Here is a 19607-nt window from a genome sequence, read left to right on the forward strand (position 1 = left end):
GAAATCATGACTATTATAATATATATGAAATCTGGACGAATTAAAATATCATATTTAAACGTGTTTTACGTCCAGGCAAAATATTACAAAAAAAAAAAATAATTACATACTTACATTTTAATTTTTTAAATGATTTCCAAGTGACTTGTGAAACTGCTGGAGCCGTTGATTCTCTGAAAATAAAATTTGGATAACAGCAAGTAGCGAGTGGCGTGTAAATCTTACTTTTTAAATTATTATTTTCTTTTTTTTTGGAATAGCTCGGTTTCTCAATTTTTTTTTTTATTTTAAAGATAAAAAAACAAGTTTCATGTGAAAAAGGGAAATAGAATATTGCATCGTTAGATTTACTATAAACTTATTAAAATCACAAAATATTTTTTAAAGCAACCATATTTTTGGGGAGTGAAAATATTGAATAAACAAGATAGTGATGGGATGATTCCAATATTTTTCCCGATTCCTATACAATTACCGATTCCGTGCTAAGTTCCCGATTCCGATACAATTACCGATTCCGATTCTTTATAAATCTCTATTTATTTAAGATTGTTATTTTCCCCGCTCTACATAAAAAAAAAACATGTGTTAAATATGCAGATATTTTCCTAAACATCAAAATACCCTTGTGCAGAGTAATCTATCGATTTTAGCTTTACTGATATTATAAAATCAATAAATATTTATTATTTTATCATTATTACCAGCAATGGAAGATTTTACTTAAAAAAAAAAAAAAAAAAAGAAAAAAAGACAATTAAAAAAATCGTTTTGGCATCGGAAAATAGGCATCAATTTTTTCCGATTCCAATACCCCCAAATGTTCTGATTTTTCAGATTCCCGATTCCGATTAATCATCCCAATACTAAAACAAGATAATATTGTTAATTCGATAAACTAATTTTTCTCTGAGTTCCTATTTATTTCGTCTCCCCACGAGGGCAGAATTAGACACCAAGTTTGTTTTTTAATGTGGAGAAAGAAAATTAAAAAAAAAAAAAATTTTTTTTATTTTCTTTGAGTTATATGAAAGCACAGACTTTAGGGTCTTTTTTTGTAATATACAAGAAATTTTTTTTTTAAATGTCAATGCCTATGGCGTTTTATTTTCATAAAGAAATTTTTTATTTCATGTTTTTTTATATCTTAATACTTTGAGATATAACCTTAATGTGTTTTTGTTTAGACAAAATACATTTTCAGTAAGATTTAAAAAATAATAATGGCTTCATCATATTCCATGATCTTTAATTAATTTTGCCATTCATGGCCCTGCATATTCAGAGATGAGGCTTTTTTTTTTTTTTTTTTTTTTTTTACTCACTTTCACCCCTGACAAGGCATATTGCCACTTAGACATAAGAGGCTACTATTTGGGACCATGCCTAGGAAAGATTAAGATGTTGGTTTGCATTACATTTAAACTTCTGCATACCAATACTGTTAGGGAAGCAGGTAGCAGGAAAAGAATTCCAAAGTCTAGTTGTTCTAGGGAAGAAACTATTAGAGTAGAAAGCTTTCTGGCATTTAGGGACCTCAGTGAAAGGGTGTAATTTTGCTGCTAAGCATGTTTGTCGGGGATATGTACGTCGATGGGGGCACAAGTGCAATGAGTTCATCAGAGCACATTCCATTAAAATACTTGTAAAACAGGAACAGGGATGGGACAGGGATTGGAGCCTAAGTGAGACCTATTAGATTGGAGACTTTTTTTGGACCCTATCCAAGAGGGAGAGACTAATAGTAGATGCACTAACCCAGATGTGGCAACAATACTTCATGCAGATGCGAATGGTGGCCTTGTAGAGGTACAGGATACTCTCAGATGTGAGCAGTTTTCTAGCATGATAAAGGGAGCCCACCTTCCTTGCAGGAGCCTTCGCAATGTCCTCAATATATTTGCATCGTATGCTGGTATACCAGGCTAGCATCATAAAATCAATGCAAATGAAAGCTTGGTAAACAGTGTTGCCAATTTAACAGTTTTCCCTCTTGATCTGAAGATTTCGTTTGGAATTAAATCAGTGTTTTTATTACTGTTGGGGATGCACCCCTACTGCCTGGAATAATGAACTAGTCTATGATGTCATTTCTGGGTAACGAGGACCGGTTTACAAAGTCAGTCAGACATGGACACGCAGAGAGTATGGTCGTCACCAACTAGTACAACAATGAACAAAGATATAGCTTAATTACCTCTTTCAAAAAGAAACAGGTGATGTAAATAGTTTTTTGTTTTTGTTTTTGTGTTTGTTTTACCATTAAAAAAAAAATTTTTTTTTTTAATGTAAAAAATTATTTTGGGACATAAAAAGGTTGAAGACTTGTTTTTGTTTTTATGCTTTAATTCTGTTGCAATATTTTTGATATCTAAGTTGGGAGATTCTATTTATAAACGCTGCTGATAGGAACTGATGAATCAAATTAATTCACATTCTACTATCAACCAATCAGAAACCAAAATTGATCCATAAAAATTGAATCTCTTAGCATTCTGTTGGGGATGCACCCCTACTGCCTGAAATAATGAACTAGTCCATGACGTCACTTCCGGGTAACGAGGACCGGTTTACAAAGTCAGTCAGAGATAGACATGCAGAGAGTATGGTCGTCACCCACAAGTCCAACAGTGAGCCAAGATATAGCTTAATTATCTCTTTCTTTCGTATATTTTCGTTGATACAAATTCAACTGTTACTGTTTTCCCTCGTCAAATATTCAAATACTAACACCATAACACTTACATTATTTTGTCCAAAAAAAAAAATAAAAATAAATAAATAAATAAAAAAATTTTTTTTTAAATAAAAAAAAAAAATCAGAAAGCAAATTGTACTTCTGTAACACACACCCATGGAATATGCCAGTCACAAATAAAATAACAGAAAAACTTTAGGAATTTCTTACTTGTGGTGGAAAAATATTAATGTATACTGAAATTTATGGAAAATAATCCAGTATTTTATTTAATAAATTCCAATTCTATCTGACATCCTAAAATAATACCATTATTACTGATTCAAGGAAGATAAGTCAAATGTTTCGGTGCTTGAGTATTGATGATTTTTAAACCAGGGGTCAGCAACTCATTTGATCCTGCGAGACAGATCGTATTATAATGGCCGGACGAGGGCCATTAATGAAAATTAAGAAAAATTATATATGCAGACCCCTGTCAATCTAAATGCTTAAAACCATAATGAAAATAAACACTAAGAACTCGGAAAGAAAAACAGAAAATCTGAGATTAAAAAACGCCTAACAAAAATTATTTTTTCTCAAAGAACATCAAAATATTTCAAAATGAAAAAAAAATAAAATAAAATAAAAAATCAACCGAACTGAAATGGATGAAATTATGACGTGTATGTTTGAAACTGTTATTGAAAATTGTATCACAAACGAACCTCACATGCACAAACAAAAACGAGATACTTATGCTCATACATACAGGTAAAATTGTTTCAAACGTATACACTTATGTACATACACTTACAGTATCATCCACACACATTCATTAAGTCATGTATGTATAATGAGTAGAGCTATGACAACAGCATATTTTCACTGTTTTGATTCTCTGGTGTGTATCCGTTGATATCTTATATGCTTTTATATAGAGTAATGTGGTTCTTGATTGTTTAACTGTGTCGGATATATACTCGAGAGTCAAAACAATGATAAGAATATGCTGTTGTCATAGCCCTAATAATGAGAATATGTTTGTCTTTAGATTTCTGCTACCTTGTATGACCTCTTTTGTTTTAACATTCCGTTTGCTTCTATTATTTTTTAATGTAATCAAGGCCCATAACAAGTGAAGCATGCATGGACCCCCCATGAGTTAGCCCAAAAAGTCCCCAGGGGGACGTCAAATCCTAGTGAAAATGAACAAACGGTGCAGTTTTAGACCTTAACACATGTAAATTTAAGTTCAGCACCATGCAAAAAAAAAAAAAAAAAAAAAAATAGACTATTTGCCCCCCTCCCCATTTAGCCCCAAAAGTCCCCAAGGCCTTAACATATTTAAATTTGAGTTCAGCACCATGCAAAACTGCTAAATAGTAGTTTTCTGTTGAGGGATGACTGTCTCGACACTGAAATCCACAGGCAAATTCAGAAGGCATCTGTAGCTTTTGGAAGTTTGGACAAGAGAGTGTGGTCTTATCGTGGCATCACAGACAGGACTAAGATCTGCATTTACAAGACCTGTGTGCTAACCATACTGTTATTTTCATCGGAGACATGGACATTGCATCAAAAAATACATTAAATGGCTTGAACGATTTCACCAAAAATGCTTGAGACGTACCTTAAACATCAAGTGGCAAGCACAAATGCCCGATACTGAAGTCCTTGTGAGAGCATGTTACTCTAGTGTTGAGACCCTTGTAATCAGATTCACATGCATTGGGTGGGCCACCTGATTTGAATGAAAGATTGTAGGCTGCTAAAACAAATTTTTTATGGGGAGCTGGAAAATGGCAAGCGCCCTCAACACAACCCTAGGAAGAGGTTCAGGGACTCTACAAAGAATAATTTGAAAGTCTAACAAATCGACATCAACACATGGGAAGAACTTACTCTGCAAAAGCCGAAGTGGCGAAAGCTTGTACGTGAAAGTTGTGATGCTCTAGAGAAAAGAAATCAGGCTCACAGCAATCTGAAGCGAGAGCTCCACACAGGTTTAGTTGATGGTCTTAACCATGACACACAGAAATGGAAATGCGACACTTGTGAACGAGTGCTTTTGTCAAAAGCTGGCTACATCAACCATCTTAAGTCGCACAAAACTCCTGTTCAGGTGAACTTTGCACCTATTAGTCCGAACCAAAATGATCTGCATGCAGCAAAGTTTGCAAATCTACTGCTGGTTTGAGGAGACGCGATTGTTCATAGGAATACCCTTTAACCTCCAGAGGAAGTCAACTCGATGGAAATTGCCCAATTTAATTGCTTCAAGATGTGCAAATCTGAGGCGGGAGTGCAGAGTCATCTGAGATAGCATGGATGACAAGATTGGGAGAACTCAATGTGACGGCGATCATCTGGAAAGATGCAGCAATCATCATCATGTTTGCTTAAAACTTTCGACAGAGGCAACGGATTTTCACAAGATCAGTATCGTTTTGAAGCTAGACCCTTTGGACAACAAATATCGAAAAATTGTCTAAAAACATTAGTTCCTTCACCCTCAACGGGGCACTTTTCTACAGGAGGGGTTGCCTTTTTTCACCGATATTTTTGAAAGTCATCCCCTCTTTTCGATTGACTAGCCTTAATTTAAAAGCATTCGTCACTTCCGGTTTGGCAATGGGCGCAACAGCAAAGATGTCAAATTTTTTACTTTTCATATTCTTTTCCTCCTTCATTGTACGAGTTCAAGCCTGCCTGCCTACTACCACTTTTTTTTTTTTTTTTTTTGCTCAATATACACCTCCAACCACCCGGGCAATGCCGGGCACCTAGGCTAGTTCTAGGAGAAATGTCAAATGCAAAATTTCACTTGAATTTAAAATGAGAAGCATAGATAGATCTGCATATTCACAAGTTTGAATATGGACAAAAAGTAATTTATATTCACAACAGATCAATATAAGGTACTAGTACACTTATTGATCTGTGCTGAAATAATATTATTTAGAACATAGAAAGCTGACTGAGACAACATTGTCCCTTTGAAGCTGTCCCCGACTAATGTGTCACCAATCAGTCCGTTAAATCAGCTCTTCCAAGTTTCAGTTTTATGTTCATTATTTTTTTAATTTTTTTTTTTTTTTTACGCAGAAATGGAGGTGATTGGATTTTTATCCTGTTTTTTCACGATGATAGTATCCAATTCAGTCGGATGGATCAGGGAAAGATAACAGCAAAACTTATTTCACTCGAAAACTTTGTCTTTTGTGTTAAAAATAGAAATTGGTAATCAGGCTCATGGGCCAATTAAATTGCCTTCGCAGGCCACATCTGGCCCGCAAGTTGCTGGCCGTTGTTTTAAACCAACACATTACAGGTGAAAACATTATGTGCCATGTTGACATTAGTATAAATTCAAAAAATTATGAAAAATAATTACAAATAAAAATAAACTTTATTGAATTTTATCATATGAGGAAGAGTTGTGCGACTAGTTCAGTATGACAAATTGACTTATCTACCTTGATTTAAATTGGCTTTAAGGATTAGCCATTTCTAAACAAAAATTTCAAAACATAATTGGATATTTTCTATTTTTTTCTACTGGACCATTTTTTGTAACTTTTGAAATTTATATTTATTTTGACAGGACACACATGTAATAATTTTTTGACCTGACATGCATTGGTAGTAAAACCCACCCAATAATGTTACTGTGACATTTATTGGGTGAGTTTCTACCACCATTTTGTTTTATTTCTTATTTTGAAATGATTATTAGGTCTTCCAAGACATCACGCCCATCTTTTCTTCTTCTCCGGCAGCGTTCAACATTACTTGTTTTTTTAAATGAATAAACATTTTACATTAAATAAAAACACTAAAAGCTTATCCTGGATAAGTTTTTAGTGTCAAAGGCAAGATAAGTTATTAACTTATCTCGCCTTGATAGCATTTATTTGTTATATATTTATTTTTGATAACTTTTTCGTACCTGTGTATAGTAATACAAACCCCATTTTCTTTAATAATAATTATCAAATAAATATCTTTGTAAAATAATCAGAAAAAGAAAAAATCAAGCCAAATTTTTAAAAAAGCCAAATAAATTTTTTAAGGGCCAAACTACTTCCAAAAAGGCCAAATACACAAAATTTAGTCTTAAAAGGGCCAATCTGGTATCCCTGTATGAAGATCGCAAAGTCAAACCCTATAATTGAATGAAAATCGTCACCATGCTTAAAAGTTCCGACCTGTTTCTTTTTAGTATTGAAATATTAGAATATGGGTAAATGTGTAGTTTAGTGGGTAAATTATTTAATAAACAAAAATTTATAAAAACTATTTTTATATAAAACACATTAGACCCAAAGGCTGAAATAAAACCAGCAAAAAATTCATTTCTATTATTTTTTCATCATTTTTTATTAGACTACAATCGAAGCCGCTGTATTGCTTTTAAAATTTGGCCTTTCTAAGGTTTGACAGATTGGCCCTTTAAAGGTTAAATTTAGTCTTTTTTTTTTTTTTTACGCACTTACATTACAAAAAAAACATGGCGACCAAAAACAGTTCATGAAAGAACGTAAAACAGACCAAATTTGGCCTTAAAAAGGCCAATTTGTCAAACCTTAGAAAGGCTAAATTAGTCTAATAAAAAATGTTGAAAAAATAATAAAAATAAATTTTTTCAGGTTTTATTTCAGTCTAATAATGTGTTTTATATAAAAATAAAGTAAATTTTAAGTTTATTTACCCCTCGGCATTCACCTTTAATTTGTTGACTTTTAGAAGTTTTCGGGTACGCTAGGAACAAATATCGCATTTATTTTTGGGGTAAACACGTAGTTATCCGTATTTGAAGACATACAGTATCCAACGTAATCACTATCATTTTTAATGGGTTTTTTTTTTGTTTCAGCTATCACCGCGGAACGGTTGAGCCGGCTCCACCCGTTGAGTTAGCTCCATCTCGAATTGAGGTTGATCACGTCCGAGATCCGATGCCGCAGTAGCTATTAGCGAGAGCCATTCCCGATTCCAGCATCGTATTCCGTAGAGTTGAGGGCCCAGAATCAGCTGAGTCTTCCTTCACCGTCCTGATCCAGGTCTTCAGCTGTCCTCCGTATTGCTTCTTCCAGCCCTGTAGTGGAGGTGGGTCGATGGATTGGCGGATGAAATCGGTCGGCTGTCGACGAAGGGCATGGCAAAACCAACGTAGTCTCCTCAAGTGGATGGTTTGGGGCTGAGAGGACGTCTTGCAGTGTGCGCGGACATCAGTGTTGGTGACAAATTGCTGCCAGCGAACCCAAAGGATGTGGTGTAAAGTGATTTCATGCCAGGATCATTTTTAAATGGTGCCCATCTTGTTTTCCAATAACGAAAAAATGCCAAAAAAGGTTAAATATGCTACGTGTAACTGGAATCTCCCCTCCCCACGTTGGTGTGTAAAAAAAAAAAAAAAAAAAAAGTAAGGTTGGGAGAGGGTAAATTACAAGAAATCTTAAGTGGAAGGAAAGAATGTAAAGACAAAACCACAAATTAATAAGTAATGCGGCCGCCACAACACACACGCTCCTGTCCCTCCACTGCCTCCCCCAAATTTAAACACAGAATTTCTGTGAAATGTTAAACGGTATTCTACTCGCTAAATGTCGGTGCGTTACTTATGGAAAAACGGTTAATTAAACTGCAGAAGCACCTGTTAAACTACACAAATTCTAGAATTGAATAACCCCCCCCCCAAAAAAAAAGAACGAAAAACATAAAATATGCTTTTGTAAACCGCTCATGAAAACTTACTGGCAGCAATATTTTTACTATTAAATGAGGTGAAAACATTATTTTATGAAAAATATTTGTCATTTAAAATGTCCGCCGTGTAGTCATGCACCTTGTGAAACGTCAAGTGACTATGCACATTTTAGTAAGAAAGTGAAAAAAATGAATATGATTAAGAAAGTGAAAAAAATGAATATGATTAAGAAAGTGAAAAAAATGAATATGATTAAGAAAGTGAAAAAAATGAATATGATTAAGAAAGTGAAAAAAATGAATATGATTAAGAAAGTGAAAAAAATGAATATGATTAAGAAAGTGAAAAAAATGAATATGATTAAGAAAGTGAAAAAAATGAATATGATTAAGAAAGTGAAAAAAATGAATATGATTAAGAAAGTGAAAAAAATGAATATGATTAAGAAAGTGAAAAAAAATGAATATGATTAAGAAAGTGAAAAAAATGAATATGATTAAGAAAGTGAAAAAAAATGAATATGATTAAGAAAGTGAAAAAAAATGAATATGATTAAGAAAGTGAAAAAAAATGAATATGATTAAGAAAGTGAAAAAAAATGAATATGATTAAGAAAGTGAAAAAAATGAATATGATTAAGAAAGTGAAAAAAAATGAATATGATTAAGAAAGTGAAAAAAATGAATATGATTAAGAAAGTGAAAAAAATGAATGATTAAGAAAGTGAAAAAAATGAATGATTAAGAAAGTGAAAAAAAATGAATATGATTAAGAAAGTGAAAAAAAATGAATATGATTAAGAAAGTGAAAAAAATGAATATGATTAAGAAAGTGAAAAAAATGAATATGATTAAGAAAGTGAAAAAAATGAATGATTAAGAAAGTGAAAAAAATGAATATGATTAAGAAAGTGAAAAAAATGAATATGATTAAGAAAGTGAAAAAAAATGAATATGATTAAGAAAGTGAAAAAAAATGAATATGATTAAGAAAGTGAAAAAAATGAATATGATTAAGAAAGTGAAAAAAAATGAATATGATTAAGAAAGTGAAAAAAAATGAATATGATTAAGAAAGTGAAAAAAAATTAATATGATTAAGAAAGTGAAAAAAATGAATATGATTAAGAAAGTGAAAAAAATGAATGATTAAGAAAGTGAAAAAAATGAATGATTAAGAAAGTGAAAAAAAATGAATATGATTAAGAAAGTGAAAAAAAATGAATATGATTAAGAAAGTGAAAAAAATGAATATGATTAAGAAAGTGAAAAAAATGAATATGATTAAGAAAGTGAAAAAAATGAATGATTAAGAAAGTGAAAAAAATGAATGATTAAGAAAGTGAAAAAAAAAGATTGTCCGTTTCGATATCGGGAAGCGGAAAAATATCCGGAAGGCTGAGGTGGCGATCATTTCGGCCTTGAAACTGAAAAATGTTTTGGGGGGCCATGTTTTGGCCCTTTTGGCTCTGTTTGGCGTTTTTTCCTAAATGGGTAACAAGATGGCCGCCAGCAAAAACAATAGTGATTACGTTGGATACTAAATGTCTTCAAATATGGATAACTACCTGTTTGCGCAAAAATAAATGCGATATTAATTCTCAGTGTACACAAAAATTTATAAAAGTCGACAAATTAAAAAGTGAATGCCGAGGAGTCGGTAAACTAAAAAAAATACCAGAAATAAATAGTTTTATAATTTTTTTATGTCGCTAAACTATACATTTGCCAGAATATGAATATTGTAATGGAAATTAAGGACTTAAATGTTTCATAGCTACAAAAATATGAATGGCGGACGTCTAGGTGTAGCAGAAATTTGGAGGAACTTTTGACACCCCTAACAGAAAACTGCGAATAAAATATAAAAAACTCATAATTTCTCTTTTTAAAGTGGGTTGTTTATTTCCTGTATTGAATATACTCCCAAAATAAACTATTAAAGTTGTTTAAAAAATAATAGAAATATCATTTTTTATTTTTTAAAAAACAGTGTTAACAAAATGTTTACAAAATGCCGGCGTGCCTTTATGCAGCCATTTTTTATGTAATAAAATCAATAGAATTTTACGAATTAAATAGTTTTCAATTTTTCAAATTTTATGCTCTTTCCAATAAAGCAAATATAATATTTTAGAGAAACTTTTTTTTTTCAAATTCACCCCCCCCTCCCATTTTGAAATGTCTATTAAAATTTTAATAATTAATTTATCTACCAAATTTTTATATATCACAAATTGAAAATAAAAGATCAATAAAGAAAATATTCTAATTTAAAACAAAAAAAAAAATAGTTTTTTTGGAAATTTACCTGTAAAGTCCAAAGTGTAAAACCTTTTTTTTTTTTTTTAAAAACCATGTTGATTTTTTTCTTTTTTAATGAAAGCTTATGTTATGCTTACATTGTCAAGTAAATACCACACGCTGATGGCAAATATTTCTATTTCATTGAATGTTTTCTTTTTTTAGATATTTAAAAAAAAAAAAAAAATTAGTCGATAAAGAAGCATTAAAATAAATCTATCAAAAAGTTGTGTATTTCATTAAAAGAATTTAAAAAACAAAAAAAAAAAAAAAAACGATGAAGCGGACTTTTTGTTCTAGGGGAAAGACTTATAAGTGAATGTGTGTTTCCTTTTCAACTACGGAGGATGAAAAATACTAATTTTGGTTAACACACACAATAAAAAAAAGAGACATTATGTCCCTTGGACAAATCCGTATTTCATAAATTTCATTTTAGCAGCAGCAGCTCTTTACAGCTTCGCGCAAAATACGTGAAAATGCGATTTTCTACAACCCTTGCTTTAAAAAATCCTTTTATTTAAAAAATACATGGAATTTAAAATATAAATATGGATAAATTCTTAATGAAAGATGGAACTACCCATTTGATAGTATATTTTTTTAAGCAAGTGATTTTTTGGTATTTATATATATACATATATTTATAAGCAAGTCAAGATATGTTGATTTTCTTAAAAAAAAAAATGTAAAGAAAACTGCTTTAAAAAAACAAATATTGCATAATTTGCTATTAAACCTGTTATTTTTTAAAAATTTGGTCTTTGCTCCTTTAATTGAAGTAAAAAAAAAATAAGGGTTTGAATTACATTTTTCAAGTAGTTATAACCTTAAAAAAATAGTGAATTATTAAAGTTCTAATCATTTTTAATGGCCACTTTCTGATACACTTAGTGGACGTCCACAAGAGGTTGCAAATTAGCGTCGAACCTTTGTATGACGAAAAGGGAGATATTAATTTTTTTCCGCTTAATTGCAACTAACAATATATTATTTTACTGCTAAATTATGGGTACTTCCACACTATATCGCCAAAACTGGAGACGCCATTTTATTTCATGCACCTGCAGTTTAAATACAAGTATAACCATAACGCCCTCTAGGTGGAGGTCCGCCCCTTCCTTTCACTTGTCAATTAATCATAATTGGCATATATGCGACCTGCACCAGAAGCCTGACCCGAAACTAGTAATTCTACAATCAAAGTCAATAAAAAGCAACTGACAAAAATTGTCCATTCAGCATGTACAAATGTTCTGGTCCAATGGTTCTGTTTGTACTGCTGTATATATTATAATGTAGTATGTATGCGTGCATAAGTACTTGTATGTAGTTCATAGTTCTTATCATCAGAGAAAATGGTCCTCATTCAATAACTAAACATGCACCCATCCATTTATAACCTTCCACAGCTCATGAGTCATGGATTTTTTATATTCGCCTACACATGCATTTTTTTCGATTGATAACCTCCCCTTTTTTCCACTTTACTAGTCCTATTGAGGTGACTAAATCATGTAAATGCAAAACAGTTTCTTTTTTCATTTTTTTTTCATTTTTCGTACTTCTCTTTGACTTTACCTATGTGCATGCAACTGAGAAAAGATAACCATGTTCAGTTCACTATCAAAGGAGGGCTCATACACCCTTTAAACTACTTGCTCATTTTCTCTTTCTCACAAATCATAAAACAATCAGAAAAATATTTGCGCTTTTGATATTTGTTTTTTTATTCCTTTTCTTTTTTAATAATGGCGTAGAGACTGACTTTGAGGTCCCTGCTTGTAACCTTGGGTTTTGTCGATGGTTGCAGCTCATGCACGTTATCCAGGTTTTGGTGGAGGGCACTCATTGGTATCCCCGCCTCGCCCAGGTGCGCTACTGTCAGTGGTTTGTGGTTACCTGATTTCTTCTTACATTTAACACTGGGGAATTCTTTCAGTATTGACTCCCACATTTTTATCCAGCTATCTGCTAATTAAAAAAAAAACAATCTCCAGATTTCTCTCACACCTCATTGAGTAAAAGAAAGGTCAGATCCTTTCCACATATTCATTTTTCTGATATTTCTCTTCTTTTCCAAATTTAGTTGGTCCTCAACTAAACTATTTCTTTTCAGTCAGAATTCCCAAATACAATACAGAATTTCCAATACAATTAATTCTCTCTCCCACAAGATCGACAGAAGTTTCCAGGCACACTACCCACATGCACATTTTCCAGTGCATCAGGCCAACTGATGGTAATAAGATCTTTCATCTCATAATTCACACGGACTCAAACAGAGATCTCTATTCATTTCTGGTGTGATTAACCCTCTAACTTTGTCTTCTTTCAAACACTGTATCTCTGCATGACTAATTTATTGTTCATCCGTGGGTCTAATTGCTCCCCTTCAAATCACTATCTTCAAAAAAATCTCACTTAATTCTCACGTGATTATCCGAAGCCAACAAAATGAAAACGAGGTAAATGTGGTATTCTGGTGACTGAAACAACTCTAACCAAACGTGGCACAGTCAAGTAACATTTACATCTCTATTTATTTATCTCTACTTGCTCAATTGCAATCCATTTGTCTGCTATACAAAAATTCAAATTTATCATGAATACTGTCGGTTTTAAATTCGAGCGACATGTTGGGCACATAAACATTATTAGCCATACTCCAGTAGAGTGCTCGATTACAAAAATATCTAAAAACCTTCAGTTCCATAATTTGTCCCAGCAGCGCCATTCTGGCCATGGACCAAGTGTAACAACTGTTCCAACACTACACTCAACATATTCAATCCCCGTCCTGTGAAGGAGAAATCCTTCTCGACTGAAGCACTTTTAATTTTTTCAAAACAGAATAATATCAGCACCGTTAGTTTCTTTAAGACATTCTACTCGACAGTTTAAGTGATTTAACACTATTCTCAATTAGACTATTATTTCGTTTTTGTTTTCTTTCATAAAGTTCTCCAACCCAACGACTTTCTATCTGACAGTTGAGAAACAATTTACTATTTCATCTTCTATAAATTCTCCCAGGCTAAATGATTCTTTTTTTATTCGACAGTTTAAATGTTTTACTGTCATTTCCAACCAATTTACCACCTCACACTCTGTGAAAACTCTCAGGCCAAATGACTTGCTATTCGGCAGTTTAAATGCCATAAAATTCTTTTCAAATAATTCACTATTTCACACCCTATGAAAAATCTCAGACCAAATGATTTTTTTTTATTCAACGGTTTAAATGCCCTAACATCACTTCCAACAATCTACTATTCACATTTCGTGAAAGTTTTCACACTAAATGATTTTCTATTCAACACAGGTGAGAATGCTACACAACAATTACACACGTTATCAGTCCTCATCTAAACATTTTTTTTTTCTTTTTTTAAAAAAAAATTGTACATTTCAATACAATTATTAAAATAACGTAACAGTTCCTTTCATTTTTTTTTTTCTTCAATCAAATCACGGCTATCAAATTCCATTTGTTTTATCCTAAAAAGATAAAAGATTCAATTCCATGATAGACATGTTTTAGTTTCTCTTCTGTCTATCCCCATTGGTTTCTATCTACTAGCACATCTGAAAGAGTGGTCCGTGGCACAGCCTGTCAATACCACGTGTGCACAAGGGCCCGACATGCATACGACAGCACCAACAGTTGCAACCCAGTCCATTATCAGATTGCTACCCCGTTAACTACTTCTAGTTTACCTGGTTCATTGCTCTTAGGCTGACAGGAACCTTGCTTCCCTCAATCTCAGTTTTTTTTTTTCCTTTAATTTTAATAAAATTCTCCAACCAAACGTCCCTTTATTTGACAGTCTAAATATCTCACCACCAATCTCAGGCAAATCATTACTTCATCTTTAATTTATTCTTATGAGAGCTTCTATTCGTTACAAAATCAGAACGGCATCGATACCGCCGGTTTCTATTTCTCTAAGGATTGGTATACTTCTCTCAATCCCTCTTTACTTTCCCTTTTCACAACCTTTCTTCAGGTTATCTCAGCATGAGCATCTTTTTCTTTCTCTCACTTATTTAACCTTTCTATCTCATGGTGCATTATTCTCAAGAGTTTTTCCCCGTTCATCAGTGGTGCACAGTGTCTGTCACTGCGGACCGGGCGGAAAGATCACATATCTATGATATTCGTATTCTCACATGCCTTTTCCATGGCATCTCACGCAGACACACCCAGTGTCTCGTTAAATCTACCGTCAAACTCCATGTATTACACACCGTGCATTCAGCCCTTTTCATATACACTCTGCGGGGTTTGCATAACATTTGGGACAATTCTCTTCAGCTTCTTCACCGCATTTCCATTACATTTCCTCATGCCTTTTTTCTCTGGCACCTCACGCAGACATACCCTGTGTCTCGTTAAACCTTTGACCACTCAATTCTTCATGCCTTTACAACTAGTGCACAATTCTCAACCTCAACTTTCTAGCTCATATACAGTGCATCCGCACATCTTCACATCCCTCCCGGGGGATCACATCACACCCAGCCAATTCTTTCTGGCTTCCTCGACGCATCTTTTTCCTTCTAAAACTGCCAACTGTCGCTCTCTGTCTTAGTTCTTTTCTTTCTTTCAACCATTATATGACCGTCATTCTATTATAATTTATTTATTTTTCCTTTCCTCTTCTTTTTTTTCAAAAACTATTTTTCTTTTAAAAATTTCAAAGCGAATCTAACCCTTCGGACTGCTACCCATGATAGGTCATATACACTCTTATGCTCATCAATTCGCCCACACCTCGCTCCTGCTCCAAGCTGGTCTTGGGGCTTGCTGCCTTTTGCTTTTCGCCCCTCCCTCTCTCATGTCTACTAAAATCTGTTTACTGCTATGCCTTTTAAGGGGCCTTGCCTTTTTTCTTTTTCTCTATCTCTCTGCCCACTCTCTCTCTCGCTTGTACAAAGACATATGCGCGTACATACATATACAAATACACATTTCCTTCGAGAGGTGGGGGAAGAAAATCAACAATACATTGCATATTAAGACAAAACTTTCGTTACGGGAGACTTAATCAAGAAAAACCACACTGACAACCGCACCTAAAAAAAATTTGAACGAAGCAATAGGAACCAATAAAACTCTGCCCTTACCTCTTTTCTCGTCTGCTTCCTTTCTTTCCATTTCTCCTTTTCTCTGTCTCATGGTCTTCCTTGCTGCACATTTTTTTCCTGCTTCTGACGGCTGGCTATTATTTTTTTTTGCTATGCTCTCAAAGTTCAATTTCAGTCTCTTTTCTTTTTGGTAAGTTTTCTCCTCGATCGTTCTTTTTCTCCCGATTTCTTTTAACCCTTTTCGTGTGCTATTTTCCATTTTCTTTATATTTTTCCCCATGTTCTTTTTTCAAGAAAACTGATTTCCATACGCTTCAAAAATGTATTCGTGGTTACTCATCCGTGCACATCTCAGATGTGATATCCTGGTCACAGCACCATAATATAACCCTAACGACTTCTCTTGTCCGAGGGCCAGGCCGCATCCGTCGCTAACTTGGTTCACGGGAGCATACTTGTGATGTACTTCTGGCTGTGTTCATCGCTCCCGGCTCGCAGGACCATAGATGCAACCCAACAGGGCTACATTCTTACTTGTCTAGTGGTGGGCCCGTCAAGGGTGATCAGACTCTCACTGGAAAATATCTCTGCTGCTCAGGGCATGTGAAATGTGCATGACCCTTAGTCCGTGTGGCAACATTGTCGATTTCGGCCGTCACTCTGGCTTCATGCTGGATCCAGTCTATCTTTTTCATCATCTAGCATCAGGGCATACCTGAAATAAACTGCATCCTCATTCAGGCCGGCAATCAAGGAACAAAGAAAAACTGATTCATTTTCGTAAAAACCAAACAAAATAATTATTCATAAATCATTTTACACTTGTTTAAAGTCGAGTTCTTTGATCCGAGTTTCATGATGCAGGTTGTATAACTTAAGTTCCTCTAATTTCCTAGCTAAGAACAAGAGCTTTTCGACTTAGCTCTTCTGAAATAAAATAACAAAAAAATTAAACTGGAGAACGATTGCTTCCGGAAAGAATAAATTAACCTTTATTACTTTATTTGATGTTTAAAATTATTTATTTGTTTGAAAAAAAAAACAAAACAAAATATTTTATAAAAATCCAATGTTGCTTTCATTAGAAAATTGTTTTATTAAAATTATATTTTCTTACAAACTTTTCAATTATTGTTTTTACAATTATATTTTGATAAATTTTTATACAATAAATGTTTTGGTTTTCAAATGGCGCTCGCCCAGTTTAAACAATTATGAATATGTTATTTCATTTTCTGTTTTTAATAAAAACAAAAATCTATATCTATCTATATATCTATAAAAACAGAGATGTGTGTGCCACAGACGATTTCTGATTGGTTAATCCAATAATCACATCTCCTAAAAAACAATCGTTTCTACGCTCTTACCTTTACCATAAAATATTATGGCTTTATTTATTGTCCATCTTGGAAGGGTTTAATTTTTTAATAACTTGTTATTTACAAATTAAAAAAATACGAAACTATTATGCGAAACTAAACTACACGAAATACGCGCACACACGCACACACACACGTTCACTACCGTCACGTTGTTATGGCAACCAAACCCGCTGACTTCTTTTTCTCATTTCACTCGTGGTCTTAAATTAGATTCGAATAAGTTGCCAAAAAACAAATATATAACAAATAAATGTTATCAAAGGCAAATCTTTCGTGTTTTTATTCAATTTAACATGTTTATTCAGCTCGAAAAGCATACAGTGTTTACCGATGTATTGGAAAATTCAAGATGGCGGCCGATTCTCTCTTTAACACGGTAAGTTTGGAAAAAGGTGTAATAAATAAAAAACCGGTTAAAATACTGTTAAAAACTCGCTCAATATATGTTACCGTGACATAGGTTGACATATATTCGGCGGGTTTTTAATAGTATTTTGTATAGTTTTTTATTTATAACACCTTTTCCCAAACTTACGGTGTTAAAGAATGTGTGAGACGCCATCTTGAATTTTCCAACACATCGGTAAACACTGTATTCTTTTCGAGCTGAATAAACATGTTAAATTGAATAAAAACACGAAAAATATATCCAGTTTTTATCGGTTTTTTACCTTCTCTGCAGAAGTACAAAAAAACAAAACAAACAAAAAAAAAAACGGAAGGTACTTTTACAGAATGTTAAACTAACCCTAACCGATGTTTTATGTTTAGTTTAGGAAAAGTCAGAAGAAATAAAAGTCATTATTGCATGAAATATACGTATTTAGTTGAAGTATTGTTTATGTCAATTCTTTCGAAGAAATTTAGCAAGAATACCTGTAAACCAGGAAATCGGTAAAATGTCATCATGGATGAATACTTGTCTATTATAATTTCTACCCTTGACAAAAACTTAGCCATAACAAAAGAGATTTATTGTTCAGATTGTTTTTGAGATTGATTTCTAAAAAGATATTTTATAAATAAAATCGACTTTAAAATTAAAGACTTAAATTACAATAATTGAATTTAAACATTCTTATTTCAATATTTGGCACATAACACCTGCAAAAATGATCACAATGTCAGGATTTCATTTTATTTCAGAATCGATGGCAAATACTAATATTTAACATTAGTTTATCATTTAAGCCGATAAAAAGCCCTTTTTTTTCCGAGTCATAAAAGGATTTGGAGTTTCCTAATCAACCTTTCGGGTGCAGTTGCACGCTCTCAAAATAACTAAAGTGTTGGCTTTAAAAAAATTGGTTCATTAAAACTAAACAGGTTTAGTTTTAATAAAAAAAAAAAATTAAAAAAAAATCGCTTTGGTAATTAGATATGTCGTATGGTTATCCCTAATCGCTGAATAAAACCGCTAACGAGTTGAATGATTACGACATAAAATTAAACTCGGGTTCCTGAAACGGAAACTTCGTTTGTTTTTGTTTTTTTCTTATCAATATATTTACATTGTTATTTTGTTTTCATTTTCAATCATTCGAACAGTTTTCTTTTTCAAGTAATCCAAGTTACAAAATTCCCACTGTTTACTATGCTAAAATCACAATGACTAATGTATACCTATTAACCCTTATCCTTGAGTGGCCTCTGGGCCTTGATAAGTGGTGACACCCATGTAAAAAAAAAAAAAAAAAAAATCACTCGAACAGTTTTCTTTTTATAATGTACAGTTTTAAAAGTTTAAAAACTATATAGTTTTTACTTCAGGAAAATTAATGGGTCAGTTTTTACGATGTGCCCTGTTAAAATACTGTTAAAAACTCGCTCAATATATGTTACCGTGACATAGGTTGACATATATTCGGCGGGTTTTTAATAGTATTTTGTATAGTTTTTTATTTATAACACCTTTTCCCAAACTTACGGTGTTAAAGAGGGTGTGAGACGCCATCTTGAATTTTCCAACACATCGGTAAACACTGTATGTTTTTCGAGCTGAATAAATATATTACATTGAATAAAAACACAAAAAAGATATCCAGTTAGGTAGAAAAGTAACTTATCTTGCCTTTGATAACATTTATTTATATATTTGTTTTTGACTATTTTTTCGAATCTATGTGTACACTGTACAGTAATCTTGCCAGGATGCGGAGGAAAATGAATGAAGGGGGAGGGGAATAAAATAAAAACATTTTGGAAACAGAGTAAGTTTGAAAGAATTGCTTTGCACAGAAAGAAATTAATGAAAAAATAAAATTAAATTTCTTTTCTTTCTTGATTTTTTTTTTAGTTTTTTATGAAAAAGGAAGTCAAAATTAAGACTATAAAAAACAATTTTTATTAAGAGCGAACCTCAGTCGTCAGGTCTGTAAAAAAAAGACGTGGAATAATAAATGTTTTCTAATACAAATTGTTTTTACTTATGTGTT

The 19607-nt window shown here is 32.7% G+C and overlaps 1 protein-coding gene across 4 annotated transcripts in view; it reads right to left on the reverse strand.

Annotated features, from left to right (window-relative positions):
- LOC145265518 (solute carrier family 35 member D3-like) overlaps positions 1 to 19607 on the reverse strand; it is a 70704-nt gene that overhangs the window by 45413 nt on the left and 5684 nt on the right. For 3 of the 4 annotated variants that reach the window (XM_080121431.1, XM_080121429.1, XM_080121432.1), the window contains exon 2: positions 115 to 173. The gene's annotated coding sequence lies outside the window, so the exon portion shown is untranslated. Of the gene's footprint in view, positions 1 to 114; positions 174 to 15826; positions 16701 to 19607 lie in introns of those variants that run through there. The other variant, XM_080121430.1, reaches the window with a different exon arrangement.

This window comes from Euprymna scolopes, chromosome 40 (genome assembly GCF_053919585.1).
Source record: "Euprymna scolopes isolate OS-2025 chromosome 40, ASM5391958v1, whole genome shotgun sequence".
Classification (NCBI taxonomy): Eukaryota; Metazoa; Mollusca; class Cephalopoda; order Sepiida; family Sepiolidae; genus Euprymna; species Euprymna scolopes.